This window comes from Canis lupus, chromosome 13 (assembly GCF_003254725.2).
Source record: "Canis lupus dingo isolate Sandy chromosome 13, ASM325472v2, whole genome shotgun sequence".
NCBI classification, from domain to species: Eukaryota; Metazoa; Chordata; class Mammalia; order Carnivora; family Canidae; genus Canis; species Canis lupus.
The window spans coordinates 6,742,137-6,762,316 of NC_064255.1; the positions used below are offsets into that span (position 1 = coordinate 6,742,137).

Below are 20,180 nucleotides of genomic sequence, written 5' to 3' on the forward strand. Positions count from 1 at the left end.
CTCCCTCCATCCCTGATCATGTGCATGCTCTCTCTCTCTCTCTCTCTCTTCCTCACTCTCTCAAATAAAATCTTTAAAAAAAAAACAACACTAATATTTCCATCAATTTCTTGAAATAAACTGCACTGCGTTTTTAATACAGCAGTTTCCAGATGAAATTCTATCCATTCTTGTACAAAGAGATCATCTTGGTTTTAAGCATTTAGCATCCAACATGGCTGTTCTTAATTTATCATTGAGATTAGAATATGGAAAATTGGGTTAGAAAGTAAAAACTAGCCTTAAGCTTTTTAAAAAGAATTGTTTAATTGAGTCAGTCCAGATCTCCAAATTTTCCCTCTAATTCTTTGCTCCCTCTTTAAAGAGAGACAGAACCACTGTTTTGTCTTTGGTTCCTGTGTCAGGGAGTTGAGAGGTGAGAGCAGTGGGATTGCATTTTCAGGATGCCACATGTGCACTCTTTGATCTAGGGTACTGTGTGCCCCAGGGAATAAGCTCAATCTTGATTTCTTTAGTCAATCATCCACTATCAGGTACCACTGCCCTGATTAGCAGGCTGAAGAAAGAGAGCATATTGTGGGTATATGTTACAAAGATGAAAAATAGTGATGAGCCTGTTGGCAACAGAGTCAGCCCCTAGTTTCACTGTGTGTCATTTGCTTTCTCTTCGCATAAATCCCCTTAGTGCGTGAAGGAACAAAAACCAGTATTTCCATATGTTTTTCAACAAACTGATGATTTTTTTCCCAGATAGTAGTTTCCTTTCTTTGTTTAATCCGTTCTTGCAAAATGGAAACTGGAAAGAGAATTAGCAGGATGCATCGTGGTAGTTGCTAAGTGAGATTCAAATATAGCTGTGCCTGCTTAACATTCCTGCCATTCTGTGCACCATGCCAATGGCTCACTCTTGTGAAGTGTTCCAAGTCTGTAAAACTAGCACTACACCTGTGCTTTTTGCTGTCTCTTCACCTGGTGTTACATAATGTACAATGGTTCTCTGGCTCTAGAGAGCCTCAGTATTCATCCATTAACCATCCCCAAAAATTAGGATCTAGAAATTTTCTGAATTGTCTCCCCTATGTCCTCTTTTCTTTGGTCAAAGTAAAGGAGAGAGTATCTTCAATCATATGAAGGTATATGCTGATGACAACTACTCTTTTTGGTCTCTTTAGATACCTAATATGGGGTCTGTCCATGTATATCATGTATTATGGCATTGGGGTAGAAATAGAGGCTCTTAGAAGATGACTAAAAGGGATAGATATCCTTTGTATCTAAGTCTTTGCCAAATCTCACTAGTCCATTTCAAAATTAAATTTATTTACTGAAAAAAAATAATTTTTGTAAGCACATTTTATATAGAAAAATGTGAGTACAGATATAGTTGTATAATAAATACTTACGGTATGCTCATGTCCAATTGAAGTTATTTACTATTGTATTTGACCTTGATGATGGGACCAGTTTGATAAGGTTAAGGTCAATGACTGCATTATTTTTAGACAAGATACAAAGTGGAGAATGTTCTGTTTTGCTTTACTATGTTAACAACTAGTAGCATTTAGAGCTCTCTATGTCCTGCTGATTTAAGCGATGCATTCATCCTGGGTGATTATCCAAAAGATTTCAGCACCTGTAATTAATCACCCATTTGAGAAAAGAAACACAAAGTAAGATATAGTTTGGCTCTTCCCCTCCCAGAAAAGTCTGGACAGAGTGTGAATAAGAAAAATAACCGGGCTAGTAATAATCATAACTGTGCTTTCAATATATATGAAAAAAAATCACTGGAACATTCTTTTGATCACATTAACTAATTAATACTCTTATATTGTTTGCTTAACTTTAAATGTTGTGTCATGGTACTAAGAAAAGGACTCGTTATCTCTGTTTTATACAGGGAGGAGTAGGGACCTCTTTAGAGTTTAAAAGTAAGTTTCTAGCAAAATCATTTGTGTTCTCTTAATTATTTGGACTAATGATCACTAGTATTTTTTCATGCAAACATATATTTAGCTCAATATAATAAGCATAAAAATCTTAGCAAGAAAAAGAAATCTCAGCAAGTAGTAATGGGTTTATACAACAGACCTTCCAAAAGATAAAAATCTTCTACTAGATGCCATTATGTCTATTAAGTTGTCATTAATTAGTTAAAATAGAAAGGATCCTGAATCCTTCTTAGATTGCATGTACTTACTACTTCTTTGAAGTGATAATCATGACTTTTTGTGTACTGGGACACAGAGGCTGAAGAATGAATGAATCAGCACAGTACAAGGATCTTATATTTAGAAGTTGGAAAAGCTACTTTTGAACCTTTTCTGCATTAAGATGCCTTACATGGTTTCAGAAGCATATACTAAACCTGGGCCACTGACTTAAGGAATATAAACAAACCTTTTCTGTTTCTTGTGATGGAGATTAATTTATTAGATTGATGTCTGGTAGACTGCAAATAGCAAATGCATTTAACCTTGTTCAGTAGCTAGAACTAACCTGTTTACTAATACTCTAATTAGACCCAAACATAGAAATAACTAGAATGGATGTGGTAGGCAGAGAGACAAATAAATGCACCTGCATCAATAATAAAGTGGCATTTCCCCCCCCTGAATATTTGAATGTTCATGGTACTTAGATCATTCTACACTTCCCTGTTCACTTAGAATCTAGTATTTTAAACTTTGAAAAATGACTTCGAAAACACCTAGTACCTTAAACTTTGATTCTCAACAACCTTATTTTAATCTCACTCAAATTTGTTTAGATCTAGTGAGGCCTGCTCTTTCCTGTGCCAGGATCTATTAATGATAATTACTTAGAATACTATCCCCATTCTGTGATACCATCACATCATTGTGAGGTAGATTGCAATCTTATCCTAGCCTATTCTGTTTAACTCTGACACTCCTTCTATTATAGTAGGGCCTTGATAAGATCATGCCTGTTAGGATCAGACATTAGTTGGAATCAATATTTGAAAATGTGCCTGTTTTTGCTTCATAGTAAAGTTAGTGTTAGCATTGAAGTGAGATCATTTGTCGGATGAGATTATATAACTTCATCTTGTCAAGGATTCTTTCTAGTACTTTAGATTCAAAAGCACAGAATGAGATCTTGGAGAAACCGTAATTTTACTGACCAACCCACCTGGATATATTAGCTTTGAGGTGATATCCTACCTTGGAAAGAACATATGGTATTTCAAAACTGGTTTAGATCAGAAAAATGAGTTGGAAAGAATGAAAGGCTATCTTCATAACTCTTCATTATTGAATCATGGTTAATTCAGTGGTTCTCAACCAGGGGAGTTTTGCCCCTAAGGGTAATGCCCAGAGACATTTTTGGTTCACAGGCTGAGGGTAGGGGGTGGAGGAGGAAGAAGGAGAGTATTGCTACCATCCTGCAGTTGGTTGAGGCCAGAGTTATTGCTAAACCTCCTGCAAAGCACTAGCTAGCTTCCCACAATGAAGAATAATCTGGGTCAAGATGTCATAGTGCCAAGGTTGAGAAACAGTGTACACTGTGAATGTACCAACATGAGGTGTTTGGCAGCAACGGATTTCAATTTTTAATGTGACCATCTATCTGCCTGGGAGGAGCAAATGCTGCAGCTGTGTCCATCCCTCCTCCTGCTGGCTAGCAACATCTGGTAGATAGGTCATTAAGGAAGTCTTTTAGCCATAGACACCCAGAAATCTAGGTGGTTTCCTTCAAATTTGTGCTGAATGGAACTTTATTTATTTATTTTTTTGAATGGAACTTTAGCTAAAATAAGTAAACTGAGAAATCAGCCATTAATACAGGGTACTATACTCCTTATTTGGAACTTATTCATAACTTTTTAAATTAATGAAAATGGAATGGATTATCCATGTTTATCACTTCCCCAAACTTCTCTTGCTTCATGCGATTTGCTTATTCTATGGTTATATATTTAGTTATAGGTATGATTTGGTTATGTATTGATTATATATTATCTGGTTACATACCCGTGTATTGAAAAAACAACACTGGGTATTATATCTTTACAATATTTGGGAGATGGTTGCTGTCCATTAATGTTGAAAAGCAGAAATAAATTGTTTTTTTAAAAAATTAGTCTTTTAATACTTACAGGGAAAAATAGGCAACAAGTTTGCAGTTTGTTTCTTAGAAATAAATTAGAGGATGTCTTTTGTGGGTTCATGAATTTTATGATTTCTGAAGTCTATGCAATTGAGTTTTGAGACGAAGCTAGCTCTTTCATTTGCCAAAGCAGTTAAGGATTTTTTTTTTTTTCCTTTTTGTATTGTTGTAAGTCCTAAAAGCTTTTTCCTGAATACTCAGATAGAAGCAGTGTAAAAGGGGGCAAGAGGTGCCAATGGCAGTGGTACTGTGGAAGATTAGCACACTTCTTTTGATGAAAGGTGACTTCCCAGAGGATTGGAGAATAAACATATGGGCTGGAAGTGCTGGTTTGGAGAAAAGGCGCTGAAGGAAATCAGAGAGGAGTGTTCTACTGAAGTGGATTGAAGGACTCAGGACTCTGAATCTATGCAACCTAGCAATTCATTGCTCATTGTCCATTTTAGTAAAGACATCACGGAATAGCCCTCTTGCAGACTACTATATTCATAAACCATGTAAAGAAAGATTCTTTAAAAGACCTAAAAAGTTTGTAAGAAGTTAGCAGGTTAAGCAAATTTTTTTTCTGCTTGATTTCTAAAATTCCTCATGAAGTAAAATATATTTTTATCATATTCCCACCCTCCCTTTTTTGTTTAGTATTACATTTTTTTAAAGATCCTGAATTATATTTGAGCTTTTTTTGGCATCTGAAAAAATGAGTTTGCAAGTGAAAAATACTATTTTTAAATATTGGAATTTCTAAATTATAGTGCTATTTAGCAGTATATTTTGAACTGAAATAACAATGACGGGGTGCTCTATATGTTTTTAAGGTTACTTTTAGAAATACAGTTATTCTCCTTTATAATATTTCACTTTGTTTTTTTCTAAATTGTTTAGAATTATGCCTCTGTGTCATTAACAGAATGTATTTTATGATGTCTATCCTAACAACAAGAAAAAACAATATAAGGAAAGTAAATTCCTTCTTCCCAGTAAGTCTTGATCTGAACATGCTGAGGAAAAAAAAAAAAAAAAAAAAAAAAGCCGTGGGGAGTACTGTGCATAGATTGTTCTGTCCTCTGGTGTCAAACACACAAAGTAGCCTGGTTTGGACAGAGTTGAGGAAACTAAAGACAACTTGTTGCTCCCAACCCTTTTATCTCCTGGTTTGCCAACAATCATTTCTTCTTGTAGAATAAGATAAGTTTTTGTGTGTTTATGTTTGATGGATTAACAACAGAAAATTAAGGAATTTTACAAAAATTCCAACTTGGCAAATAATAGCAACCCTTATCATGCAGAGGCCCGATAAAACCCTCCGATAAGGCAACAGGGAAACTAGTCTGGACAATGTCTTGAAAAATACTAGGTATCTGACAATGGTCTGCGTCTCACCACTAGAGTTGGTGATCAGTTAAATGCAAGCACCACATTAGATAGCAGAACTGTTGTTCATAACTCTGTGTTTCTGTCCTTAAAGGTAGGACATTGGTTATGATAGGGGGTAGGTGTGTGGCTATAAAAACTGCTCTTTCTCCTGACCAATTTTGACCTAAAACAAATGACTGTTTGGGGGAAGGAAAAGTATAATGGAATAAATAATACCACTTGTAACTTGGGGCAGGGAAGCATTGGGATCTAATCCACACGAGGACATGCTTTACACTGTAATCCTTACAAATTATCAGCTGTTTAATAGTTGTTACCATGCTATCTGATCTACATAGAAAGGTTTTTAAGATACTTTAGTGTTCCTGTTTTTTTTGTTTGTTTGTTTGTTTGTTTGTTTGTTTGTTTTTGCTTGGCGGGGTGGGTATTTCCATAGTAGGCATACAATGACCAGAATACAATGTTTCTTAAAGAAGAAAGCAGAAAATAGCTGGCGAATAGTGGGATATAAACTTATTGAAGTCCATGGTTTCAGGGTTTTTTTTTTTTTTTTTTCCCCTTCTATTTGTACCAGCACCCAGTGCTTTCTGGCTTCCTCTCTAAAGGTGTAGATGACCAAATCACTTCAACCTTGATTTATTGTCTGTTTTGAATATATAACTGTCTGGTCTGAGTCAAGTTATATATGTGCTCTGCGTAGGAGTGGATACATAGAAAGTAACTGTTTATGTATTTTATTTCATTCATCTACTCATTATCTTAACATTTATTAGTAAGGAGATACTAGGCATGGTCCTAGGCTCTGAAGATACTTCAATGTACTTGAAATAGATTTGGATCTTGTTATCCTGTAGATTTTATTTAATAGGAAATGTGAACAAATAGTGGGGAACTACTATATAGTAGGTAAGTAGTGATAATATTGTAAGTGCTAAAAAAAAAGGAAATATAATATGTTAGAAAAATATCTAACATATATTTGGGAATAAAAAAATAGAAGTGATATCTAAATGGAGGCCTGTAGACCGAATAGAAATAAATTAGTTTAAGAGTATTTGGGAATTGGAAGGGGTGTGTGTGTTTGTGTGTGTGTGTTGGAGGTAGCAGAATACAATGTACAAAGGCCTACAGACAAAAGAGAACACAGCAGATTTCAAGAACCACTGAGTTGTACATTAAGATGAAATAACTCTTTTGTCAGTTGAAAGATATTTTGATGACATACCTAAATCATCAGCCTAGTTGACTTTGAACTCCACTGCAGATTATTTCCATGCAATTTTTAAATTTTGTTTTGACTACCCAAGGATACTTCTAAATGTCATCAAAGGAGATTCGAAATAATCCTCCTCCCACTTTTTTTTCTACCACTTCCAATTTTTAGAGATTTTTTTTAAAGATTTTATTTATTTATTCATGAGAGACACAGAGAGAGTGAGAGAGAGGCCGAAACACAGACAGAGGGAGAAGCAGGCTCCATGCAGGGAGCCCGACACGGGACTCTATCCTGGGTCTCTTCAGGCCCTGGGCCAAAGGCGGCACTAAACCGCTGAGCCACCCAGGCTGCTCAGAAATATATGCAACTGAGTTGTGCATTAGATCATTGAGGCTTCTCTGAAAGTTTCTGGGATCTCTTTATTACAATTGATCCAACATCAAAGTATATTTGAATTTTTTTGACCTCATGTAACATATTTGTTTTTTAGGCCACTGCCTGTCTTTCTTTCTTTTCTTTCTTTCTTTCTTTCTTTCTTTCTTTCTTTCTTTCTTTCTTTCTTTCTTTCTTTCTTTCTTCTTTCTTTCTTTCTTCTTTCTTTCTTTCTTTCTTTCTTTCTTTCTTTCTTTCCTTCTTTTTAAATTTTTTTTGAGCAGACATAAAAAATAAGGAAAATATCCTTGCCTTCAAGGAGTTTGCAATCTAATTAAAGACTTAACCAGAACATAGAGTTATTTTGAGGATTGTGTACAAAGGTAAAAGCTTTGGGCTTAACACTCTTAGAGATGAATGGCACATGCATGGAATAAAAGTGAAGGTGGCATCTCATAGTACTTAAAGGATTGCTTTAGCCATAAGCAGAAGAATACCACTTATTTCAAACTTGGAACTGTGGGCCTTTTACTATATTAAACTTAACATAAGAATTGTCAAAATGCCTTCTACTTTAGAATGCATGCCAATGCTTTTTTTTTTTTTTTTTTTTTCCCTGTGATAAAACCAAGAAAAAAATGACATGGAGTAAAAATACTGACTGTCCCTTACTTTGTGAAAGTGTTAGCAAGTAGAGTATAATCCAGAAACAAATTGCTGACAGATTTCTTTTCAGGTTTCCATATGAAGCATTTCTATAAAGCACAAATAACAAAGGAAACTATTGTACAGTGTTATAAATTATAAACCAGGAAGTATAGATAGATCAGAAATATAGATTAAGAATATTTATTAACCTTGGCACTATTGTAATCTTCTTTCATGAAGAGCTATCTTGTGCACTGTAGGATGTTTGGCAGCATCCTGCTCTTTACTAGATGCCAGGAGCATGCCTCTTGATTGTGACACTCAAAAATTTCTCTTGGCATTGCTAGATGTCCCCTGGATGGGGGCATAAAATTATCCCTATTTGAGACCAGGAGGATAGACTATTTTAAGAGATTAGCAGTATAGATTATGACAATACAAGGCCACTCTGGGAAAGGTTGAGAAAATCTACACACTTTGGTTCTGTTTTTAGTTCTAAACATTGGTTTTTGTTCATTTGTTTTACGGGCTATTAGGCTATTACATTTGGTGAGAATATGTGCATTTGGAGGGAACGTAATATAGGTTGGATTTGAAAAAACAAGCCTATTTTATAACTTATATAAGCAAGAGAAGAAATGGATTAGAATACATTTGATAATATTTGATCTAAGGATTAATCTGCTTACATACATAGGGCAGAGACATGAATTCTGTTGAAATAGCCAACTCAGTTTCTGGTGTGGTAAAATCTGGGACTACTCAAAAGTACTCCCTTTGTATGGAAAAGAAAGGATTCTGGTGGCAAATATAGGAAAAACAGACTGGAAGATAAAGAAGTATTTTTCTTCCTTCAGTAATCTTTCCCACAATAATTTTTTTTAAAGATTTGTTTATTTATTCATGAGAGACACAGATTGAGACAGAGAGAGAAAAAGAGAGAGAGAGCGGCAGAGACAGGCAGAAGGAGAAGCAGGCTCCATGCAGGAGTCCAATGTGGAACTTGATCCCGGGAACACAGGATCACGACTCAAGATGAAGGCAGACACTCAACCGCTGAGCCACCCAGGCGTCCCTCCCACAATATTTTGAATACATGTTTTACTTAAAGATCACATGTCATCATAAGAGACAGTGTTTTGATTTTCCTTCTCCCCTCCTCTGAGTTGAAAACACTTCATTGTACGAGACTCTTCATGTCGACTCTTTGGGCCTGGTATAGCTTCAGTTTAAGGCTGCTGGGGGAGTACTGGATGTTGGGTTGGACTTCAGTCTCAGTGGAAATGATGATGCTAGAATCAAACTTTCAATCTTTTCTAAATTTCTTTTTTATTGGCAGCTTGAATGGCCTACTTTATTCTTTTGCGGTAGGGCCTTCCATTAGGCATTTGTTTTGTTGACATGTGAATGCTCTTTTGTCAAAGATTAACCACACTGCCTCCTCACAGGCAGGATGCCATTTAAGATAGTCCTTTACTAAATTCTTAGAGTAAGGATGTATGTCAGGCCAGTCAGGGGGCAAGTTTAGGTGACAGCTGATGATGGGTAGGTTTGGGGGCCTCTCCTCATTGACCTGTTGAGAACATGGCCACAGACAGTATTTGGGGAAAAATGCCTGATCCAGAGTGCACACAGTTGAATGGGATTTAAGGGTTCCTAATCCCATTTATGTTTTAAAACCTTTGTAGCTCAAAACGGGTTACAAAGCAGTTAGCCTAGACAGTCACCTGAGAGGTGAAAGCTCCAAGAAGGGGCTTGTGCAAACCTAGTAGGTCTTAGATCCAAATTCATCATGGACTCCACCCCTAGTCCTATGATTCAACCTCTTGATCATTAACAGCCAATATTTATATAAGGGTTTTTTTTGTGCCATGAAGTTCCAACAGAACGTCATTGGGTCATGATCTGAAGGACAGAAATGATGTATGGAAAATGACAATCCCAAGTTTTGTCATGTCATATCCAGACTTTGTGCAATAGCTTTCTTAAGCCTCAACAAAGAGACTATCTTGGCAATATACCTACCAGCCATATGGCGGTTTTTTATATATAATCAGAAAAAATAACTTTTGCAAACAATTTTAGCTACTTTGCCAACAAAGCTCACAAAAACCTAAAGTTAAGAAAAGCTAGGGATTTGTTTAATATAGAAATTTGAATTTATTACAGGCAGAATGTTTGAGGTGTTTGTGATATATTTGGATTAATAGTATTTTTTTGTTGCTAAATCCCTTGTTGGCCTCCTATTTCGTACTGCTAGCTTAGTTTTGTGTCTTCACCTCATATTACCCAGTTATTCTTTCTTTTCCTCCTTTTTCTACTCTGCCATTCATATTCTTTCTGTTCTTGGCACTTTCCCTTTAACTCATATTCCAATTCATTTTGTTTACGACTCTGCTATCTTTCTCTTTCCTTTTTGAATTAGCTGCTGAGTGCCACTCTGCTGCTCACTTTTATTATTTTCCCTTGGTTTTCTTTTGAGCTAAGCTGATGCTTCATGTCCATTTGCTGTGTGCTGTACTCCTCGCACTGTTGGGTGGGGGGGGGCGGTTAGCTTTTGTCTCTGAAAAGCTGCATTTTAATTCAGTGATGTCACTGCCATGTATCTGAGAAACTCCCTTTATTGTGTTCCACCCATATCAAGTTATTGTCCTCCCTTCTGTTGCAGATGGGTGATCTGTGCAGGACGATAATCATAATATTCATAGCAGCAGTATATAAGTGTCATACAGCATACAACTTGTGTCAATACTACAATTTTATTACTTATTTTAAATACCTGTTTTGAGCCATATGTATACTAAAAATGCCTTATGTATTTCTTTGTGAGGGCTGGATCATTTCAAGTCATGAGAAGTGGTTTTGGGGGCCATAGAGGTAGCCAAAGGTGTTTTTGAGTTAGATGATAAATTTGAAGAGATATCTGTATCCAAACTTCAAGAGTTCTCTCTAATGGATGCAGACAGCTTTTACACTTGGCATAGTACTTTGAAGAAATTCATGTAACAATACAAGAACAAAGCATGTGTATACATATATATATACATGCACACACACACCGAGTCGGGGAAAGTGTAGTTAACTTTTTACCAACACCCACTCAATCACTGCACAAGACATATGATGCACTTTAGGAATAAGCGTATCAGACTTGAAAGAGTATAGTTGTGCCGTAGTCTTAATAGTTTGGAACTTATCCAGGAAAATAAAAATAGGAGGGATTAGAAGGATAATGCAAGGTTATTATAAGTATTTATCAGTTATGGGTATGATAAGTTAGTGTGGTAACAACTACCCCCGTTCTCTTAAAATAACTTCAGTTTCAGACTTAACTCCCTACTAAAGCTTAGAGCCTTAGCTGAATGTTCTCAGATTTAAAAAAAAAGGTAAAAATAGGTTATGAATCAGTGGGCTGATTCTGATGTTTTTCTTCTCTGTGGAGGCCACAAACTGGGTTGTAAACAGTAAACGCTACATATTCATGAGATTAAATTTTTGGAACTTCTTAGAACTTTGTGGAGTTCTCCTTGCATTAATTATTTGAAAAACAACAAAAAAAAAGCGCCAATTACAGAAACCAAGTGACCCCTAAATGTTAGTAAATGATTTTGCTTTATAATAAGTTGGATTACTTAAGCATTTTTATTTATAGCAGTGTTTTTTTAAGTCACAAAATTTGTTTATTAAACATAAGGTTTAATAATTCTTTAAAAATATATAACATTTATTCTTAAAACTGTGGAATTAACAAAGACAGCACTGTAAGTTTAGCTTTAATTAACACTTAGGAAAACAGTATCTTGAGTCTAATACAATTTTAAACTTATATGCAAGAAAAATAAAAAATAAATAAATGCTAAAATTTCACATCATAAATATTTAATTTAAAGGCTTTTGATTTTTATATGATTTGATAAGCTGTAGAAATTGAATTATCTTAATCAGCCTGAAAGTATGCAGGACAAATGCAGTCATATTCACTTTGCTTAGTAGAAATGCAATTTATAAAGCTGTACATAGAATACCCAGTAATGCTCTCATTTATTGGGTTGCCATAGTAAAAATGTAAGTAGCGTGATTAAGTCCCCCAACACCTGTATCAGCATAACATCAGCCCTCTCCCAATTTTCAAAATTAATAACTAGAGAATGGCAAATTTCACATCATGAGTCCCCAGAAATAAAATACAGTGTCAGCCATCAAAAAGTGAAAATAGAACAGAAAAATAAAGCGCCAGATAAAGCAGAGTTGTCTTGTTGGTTAACTGTGTAAAAGAAAAATTTGATAAACATTTTTATTCTGTTCTCAAAACACAAGCAGCTTAGCTTTAAAATTTCATCAGATCACTATTAGGCTTACAAGGCATTACCGAAGCTTCTGAAAAACAGTTAAATTCCATTTCAAAGCACTGTAGTGAGCACAGGAAACCTGCAACAAGCCTTTAGTATCATTTGGATAAGAAATAAGGGAGACTCAAAGCAAAAATATCAAAAGGTCAAGAGGATTCTTTACTCTCCGTAATTGCCTTGAAGGCTTTTTTTTTTCTTCTCCCTTTTTTCCCCCTTGATACATTGTTTTTAAAGGGTTGCCTGAGATGTGAAAATATAATGATGCAATCATAATAAGAATGCAAAAAACATCCAGGGAGGTGAAAAGACTTTCCTATTTCTCATTCGGCTACTGAAGGGTGGCCAGATCCACAGGCCATCCTTGAAACCCCAGAGTCTTCCACATTTTGGTACAATTTCATTTGATTTGAAATACATTTTCCCAGTTTAAAAATGTTAACTATCTCACAGAGCAATTGAAACTTGCCTTGTGTCAAAAACAGGAAATTCTGAGGAGAAATAGACTGTGGATCCATGTCAGATGTTTCTCTTCCTTTTTTTTTTTTTCTCACTTTCTTTTTTAGACACACAAAACCCATATGCACACACATATATTAATATATATAATATATGCAGATATTGATGGAATTCTGGAGTTGAAAGAGGAGGAAGATGTCTTGAAGGATCCATATCTCTCCCAGCAGATTTGTGCTATTATCACTGAAATGTGGCCTTCAGTCTTGAAACAGTTAAAAGAGTTCTACGGCCACAAAAGAAGAGATGTCTTCAGAATTATCTCCCGCCTCACATTTGCTCTTAGGCAAGCAGTTTAAAAAAGCCCAGTGATTGAGCCAGTGATCCAATTTGAAATGCAGAAATGATTAGAGCTGCTTGCCTCATTTCATATCGAAATTCTCTGATTTATGACAGGGCTGCAGCCAAGATCTATCTCCAAAGGGAATTAGTGTGCAAGTTTGCATATTTTTGTTATTTAGGTTTCTGATAGCAGCTGCTAGCTAGAAATACTGAACTGGGAGGGTGGTGGGGCAAGGATTTTCAGCCACTGGAGCAAAAGAAAGATAAGAGCTTTCTGTTGAGGACATCGAGACCCCTTGACCAGCACATATCTGTGTTGCATATGCTTCTCATATGTGTGTATATTTAAGAACTTGTTAATGGTGTAGATGTGAGTGTATATGTGTACATAAATTATGAGGTTCAGGGAGCCCAGGAATGTATTGGAATGGTTAATTCTAGCAATGGAGCAAAGAATTACCAAAATTCCGTCTCCATGTTTTAACTAGTGGAATTTTAATGAGGCATAATACTTCAATCATGCAACTGACCTGTGGGGCAGAGTATAGAACATATAATGAAACAGAAATAGAATTCTGAAAAAAAAATTATTACCTTATCTGGAATTTACATGAAGTGTTAACAGGAAATTATGCAGCAGTTATAAATGAAAAATATGGGATTTAATGTACTTATTAATAAAGATTTGTTACATACATGATACCAGTGTCCCAAATCTGCTGTCCGCAGCTGTCCCCAATTTCTAATGTTTCTGTCCTCAGATGCCTCATTTAGAGTCATCTTATTACCATGGAAGCTAATGCCAGTTTCTCTTCAGTGAGTATTCCATTCCAAGAAAGAAAAAAAAAGGAAATATCTTTGTGCACAAGTCAAGGGGTGCAGACTTTCTATCAGTGGCATTAAAATATTAAACACACACACACACATGCATATAGCCTCGTTAGGTGGGACCAGTGCTTTCTGTAAATTTGTAGATCTGAATCATTGTTGGCAAAAAATCGTGATTCTTGAAGTCAAAAATTCCTTTGAAAGAAAGATGTGCGATTGTCAGTCTACATTTAGTACTGCAAGGAGCAAAGAAATCATCGTGGGAAAGTTTATTACCTTTGCTGCTCGCCGGCTCCATATGGAGTCATTATGGCCCTCGAGTCTTAGCACTGCTCCTCGGCTGACCTCGCTAGAATGCAGCTGGGCTTCAAGGTATTAAAACCGCTCTCATATTTCACTGAGTATTCTCCAGGGGACCCAGGGTTATTGTAGTAAAAACTTAAAATTTTGATGATCTTGTTCGTTGACAAAGAATGCAGTGAGATCTTTAAAGGCATCTCAAAATGCCTGAGTTTTAAATCAACTCATCTCTTCTATTATGGGGCTCTTTGACTTCCACTTATCTTGCCTGATTCAGGACAGCAACCCTGCACGTGGTTGGTGCCTCTTAGTGTTTAGGAAGAATATTGTGCCAATATTGCAAAAAAAATATTTTCTAGAAGATTCTTTACCCTAAAGAGGTCTGTAGATACATTTTAACTTGATCATACCTTTTAAAACAGAATAAAGTTTTCCTTAGCCTTGTAGCACTTTATAATGACTTTTAAAACATGTTAAGACTATTTTGAATAATTATTGTAGATCATTACATTCTAAATTGCAAAAGCCCACAGTTCTAACTTAGAGTAAGTCATTTTATTCATAACCTAATTATTAATGTTACTATTTTCAGTGCAAGGGACTAGCTTGCTGTTTGGTTGTTTTGTATTTCCGTTAACTCTGTGAAGCTGATCTAGTTTGTTCATTTTATGGATGAGGAAACTGAGGTTTCAGTTTCTCCTCCAAAAGCACTCACCTAATAAGTGCAAATCCTGAACTTAAGTCTGACTTAAAAGTTCTTAACCGTTTTGATGTGTACATACCTCCCTACAGTTATATTTTAATAATGGCCTTCATGAGCATTTTTGTCTCTTTAAGTCTTTCATTTTCTGTAAAGATTTTATTTATTTATTCATAGAGACACAGAGAGAGAGGTGGAGGGAGAAGCAGGCTCTCCACGGGGAGCCCAATATGGGAGTTGATCCCAGGACCCCAGGATCACCACCTGAGCCAAAGGCAGAAGCTCAACCATTGAGCCACCCAGGCACCCCTAAGTCTTTGATTGATTCAACACACACTTTTTGAATCCTTACCATGAGCTCATCAGTGTCAAGGGACTGGGGATAAACAAATGATTTAGATGTACTCTCCCCTCAAGGAACTCAGTCTAATGAGAGAACCAGATATGTAGAAATATGAATGTAATATAGTAGAGTGATTTCTGATAAAGACATATAAAGAAAAAAATAAAAGAACAATAGAAACAACCTCTGGCTAACTTAGGCAGAAACAGCATTTATGGGGAAGGTATAGGGGTTTCACAGAATCCTTAGGAGGTCAGAGACCCAGGTTTAGAACAGGGCAGGAATCAAGACAGTGTGAGGATGGGAGGTGTCTTATATATAACAGGAACCATTGTACAGTTTTGTCAAGGCACTTTGAGAAGCAAGAATGAGCTCTGACAAGTTTTGGTGTTTTTTTTTTTTTCTTTGTTTAAGATACAGGTCCAGGAAAGGCATGCCCTGTCAGTCTAGCATAGGCCATGTCTTTGCCACTTGGCTAGGGAAGGAAGGGCCCCTAGATTAATATCCCAGTATGTGTGTCCAATGGAGAAATTGCCCAAGAAGACACAGCTATCATCAAAAGGAGCTGGACCAAATGCTGGCCAGCCATAAAACAAAAATATCTGTTGAGGGTAAGTATGGAAATAAAACATTTGACTGTCTCAAGTACCCATGGAAGTCTTCATGATTTTCAGAAAAAAATTTGGAGGATTAATCCACTTAGCAAATAAATTAATAATATAAATTCCAGGGAATAGCAAAAGCATAGACAAAGGCATGAGGGCATGAAACAGGTGTCTGGGGCTAGTAATGAGTAAAAAGAAGGATTAGTGACCAGAAAGTGGGAAACTTTCCATGCCAAACAAAGAAATCTAGATTTCATTTTCTATTCAGTGGTGATGGACTAGAGAACAATTAAGTATGGTGATTTATTTTTTGTCAGCATTTTTAAATCCATATCACAGCTAAGACCATCTCTGTTACGGTCTTTAGCCATTGGGTGAGCACATAACTTCTTCTCACATCTCTTTAATCTGCGTATTCCTCATGATTAAATCTGGAAAAAACTGTTTAATGCTTGCTAGTGTACTATAATTGGTTTCCAGTATCATCCAGAATCTGTGTGTACTTTCAAACAACCTGAAGAGAGAAGCAAAGCAAGCAGAATTAGCTGATGTCTTACTTTTGTCTGAAAGAAAAACAAACAGTGACCAATTGTGTAATACCATGGACTAAAAAAGGTTGAAGCATTTCAGTATTTAGTAGACAATAATTCTGTACTCATTAAAAACTTATGACAAATAGTAGTATCCATATCAGAACAGAAGAGCAGGTTGTAAATTGGATGAGTGAAAACATGTTTAGATTCCCTGATAGTTACATGTCTTGCCTAGTCAGATTAAAAGGAATAAAAGTGAATGAGGAGAAATCACCAAGAGGAGAGAGAAAACAAAACAGATGATAAAAGTCAGAGAAAGAGTAAAGGTTTTTATTAATTCTTTTTTTCTTTCACTCTGCATTTTCCCCTCAAAAGAAAGAAAGAAAGAAAAAAGAAAGAAAGAAAGAAAGAAAAGGAGAGAGAGAGAAAAGAATAGAAAAGCAAAAAATTTCATTTATAATGAAGGCTATAGCTTCCTTATTAGCACCATCCCAGTGAAAAGAGATTCTCACTCTCCCTAACTATTCTGGTACACTGTACCTAGGGAAAGAGCATATTCTTCTTTTCCTGTGAAACCCTTCACCAGTTTATCATCAACCCTAAAACTTCTGGAGGTTGCTTAATCTAATTTGGAATCCAAAGCAGCTTCTGCATAGCAGTAGTGAGAAAAGAGCCCATGAGAGTTAAATCATTTCTTTTCTATGAAAATCTAACTATCCTCTCATTATCATATAAGGTAATTCGTGCCAAAGAGGAAGATCTTGATCTGCATCTTTGAGGGTGTGATTATAAGATTCCTAAGTAGAAAAATCCCTGGGGGGTAGAGAAGTCCTGGGACATTTATCTCTAAAACCTCAAGCAAGCAAGGTAGTATCTGCAGTGATTTCATTTATGACACCCAGAAAAGGGATAGACATACTATACTCACTCCATTGCTTCTTGTTTCCTTACTCTGGGAATTTAGTTAAAGCCATTTTTTTTTTTTTTCAGGAAGTAGAATTGAGATTGTACACTTAAATGTCGATCTCAGTTTCACATTTTTGTGATTTCGTTCCAGATGCCCCTTTGATATAATAGCTGTGTCCTTACCGTTACCCCTTGTATATGAAAACTGTGTCCTGGTGTCTGGTGAAAAGAGGCATTATTAAGAGATGCAGAATTTGGGACTTAAGTTGAATGTTAGGGTCCTGCTATTCCTAGGCTCTGTTTAACGTCTCTGAAAATCAGGAAGAAACCTTTGGATTGGCAGGAATTGACACGATGGTCAGTTTTAAAAATGCTGTCTTGTTTTCTGTGTATATATCTAATCTTGGAAATTGATATAATTTGAGTTATAGCAAATGGTGACATAGTTCTACTTATTTAAAACTGGATGTGGAGATGATGTGTTTCAATGAGTTTTCATTTATAAGGCTTTATGTATGTGTGTTCATGACAAAAAAGAACAGACTCGAATATCTCACCTCTGATTTTCTCAGAAACGTTCCATGTGTATCCTCATTAACACTAACAAATGCACAGCTGTTTGTTAAGAATGATGATAGGATACAAAATTTTTGTTTTCTTTCTCTTTAAGTTTGTCACTTCCAGTCTCTTTCTTGTTTTTCATCCTATTTAACAGAGACAAATATTCTAATAATAATGATGGTGGTATCAACCCATCTTAATTTAACAGTAAAAGGATAGTGTAATAATATATGTGAGTTATCCTTATCCTAAGTTAGCAAGAAAAATCTCTATATACTACAGCATGTTTTAAATGGTCTTCTATTTAATTTTTTCCCATGAATAGTGTCTTCCATTTGGGAATGATAGTGAATCAAATTCCTAATAGTACTGCTGCACTATAACTACATTATATAAGACTATTAATGAGGATAAATATTAAATTTGAATAGATATTGCAGGTGTGAGACATCAAATGAGAACTCCAAAGGATTAATTTCTACAGAGGATCATTATTTAAGTTCTTTCCAGCCCTGTTGTTCTGCTGCAAAAAACTTACTTTAGCACCTCTCTAGACTGTTATAACATCTGTTGTTCTTGGGGAGAAAAAAAAGACCTTTTTTTTTTCTTCTTCTTCTTCTTTTTGGTCAGAAATGGCTGTGTTATTCTGCAGCATTGGCCCAGAATGCCTTGCAGGGAGTAAGCTGTGTTTTCGTGTTCTGACTAATTAATTCCCATGAGATCTGCTCCTCAGAACCAGACTTACTCGCTCTGAGTCCAGCAGTGGGAAGTACTGCCTTTGGGAAGGTCACTTGACAAAGCTGTACTACTACCCATACATGATGATCATCATGTAAATAAAAAAGAGGGTGAATGATACGATAGTTAAAATCCAGGGAAGTTTTATAAGAGAGAACACTGATCTGAATGATCACTGTTATTTTTATGAAAGTCTTTTGATCTGTCACGATGAGCAAATTTTCAACTTAGAATATCCACTTGCCAAGTTATAATTGTAGTCTTTTAGCTTTGCTTTCATCAAGTTGCTTAATGTGATTAAATTTTATGGACCGGCTAGAAGAACTTTTGGGAAAACTATCAATTCTTCCTGTCATCTCCCTCATAAATAAAATCATTCAATATACATTCACAAAGTATCATCCCTCAACTTACAGCTTCTCCTATGAAATAAATGAGTTATATTTCCAAAATGCTCATTTTCTACATTTGTCTCCTTGTTCCTACATCTGCCTTATAAAAAAGAATTGTTTTTAATTTCTTGGGACTGACCAAGAAAGATAATGAAGTCCTTTCAAAACCTCTTTATGTGTGAAACCCTGAAGAAAACCCTAGAGCCTTCTTACTTCTAGCAACCAATTACTATATACAAAAAACTTTCCCCAATTATGAAGTCCACTAATGCATCCTGCACAGACTCAATTTCACAAACCTTGTTGCAGCGGCAATGTTCACATAATTAACAGGAAGACACTGCATGTGGCCAGACCTTTTGCTAATTGATTAAATGAGTCTATTCCTAAATCAGATTCTAATCACACCAGCAGAATGCTATGGATCATCGCGTCTCTAACAGAATCTGCAGAAGTCCAAAATGTGCATCTACAAAAAAATAAAATAAATAAAGCAATATACTCAACAGAGAACTGCTTCAAAATTGAACCACACACACAATAAAAAATTTAAAAAAGACCACATTGCTGTCTTGAAATGCCACTCTCCCCAGTTGGCTTTCTTTAGTATTCCCACTTCTGTTTGATCCTTGTCCTTTTGCGATTCATTATCCACACCTAAATGATACAAAACATGTCATACTTTGGTCCTGGCTTCATGATTATTTTAGTTAACAAGCGCCGGATAGTTTGCCTGCAGTTTCCTAGTAAAATACAAAACCTCCCATCTGCTTGTCAGTTTTTCTTTCCTTTTTTTTTCTTTTTTCTTTTTTCTTTTTTCTTTCTTTCTTTCTTTCTTTTTTTTTTTTTTTTTTTTTTTTTTTTAATTCTTAAAGAAGGCCATGGTGTTCCCTAAGGGTTGTGAGAGAAGTTCATCCCATTGAACTGGTCAGCAAGATATCATTAGCTCGTTGTGTACATGAAATCCAGGGGTTAGAGCACCAAGCGTCACAAGCCAGTTTCTTTACCTCCTTGAGCTGATCAGAGGATCAGAGTATCAAGGAAGGATTAGCACTGACTTGGGATTTGTGTGATTGGTTAATTTATTGCGGCAATGGCAGGCCTTTCATCTATGGCAACATTTAATCAGCACAGCCATGGAGGCTATTACCGGTTAGCTCCTTTCTCAAGTCAGCCAGGGCTACACCATCAGCCCTATCACAACTCCCCTGAAATTTCCAAATTATCTGGAACAGGCTTTAGCCTCACAGTAATAAAAATTAGAAGAGATTCCTGATAGCACGGGTGGAAAAGGCTTTCACTTGCACAGGGCAAATTATAAATAGTATGAACGTGCACTTTAAAAAAAAAAATTCTCCACCTCTTAAGAGATGTGCAGGACTTATCACC

General features: G+C 35.9%; 1 protein-coding gene and 1 long non-coding RNA gene across 6 annotated transcripts in view; one reads left to right on the forward strand and one right to left on the reverse strand.

Annotated features, from left to right (window-relative positions):
• ZFPM2 (zinc finger protein, FOG family member 2) overlaps window positions 1–20,180 on the forward strand; it is a 457,957-nt gene that overhangs the window by 245,688 nt on the left and 192,089 nt on the right. The gene's annotated exons all lie outside the window — the stretch shown is intronic.
• The window catches only part of LOC112662085 (uncharacterized), an 87,071-nt gene continuing 82,841 nt past the window's right edge, over window positions 15,951–20,180 (reverse strand). Inside the window, exons 4-5 of the long non-coding RNA XR_003138203.3 lie at window positions 17,658–17,804; window positions 15,951–16,175 (exon numbers count right to left, since the gene is read on the reverse strand). This is a non-coding gene — a long non-coding RNA (uncharacterized LOC112662085). The remainder of the gene's footprint in view (window positions 16,176–17,657; window positions 17,805–20,180) is intronic.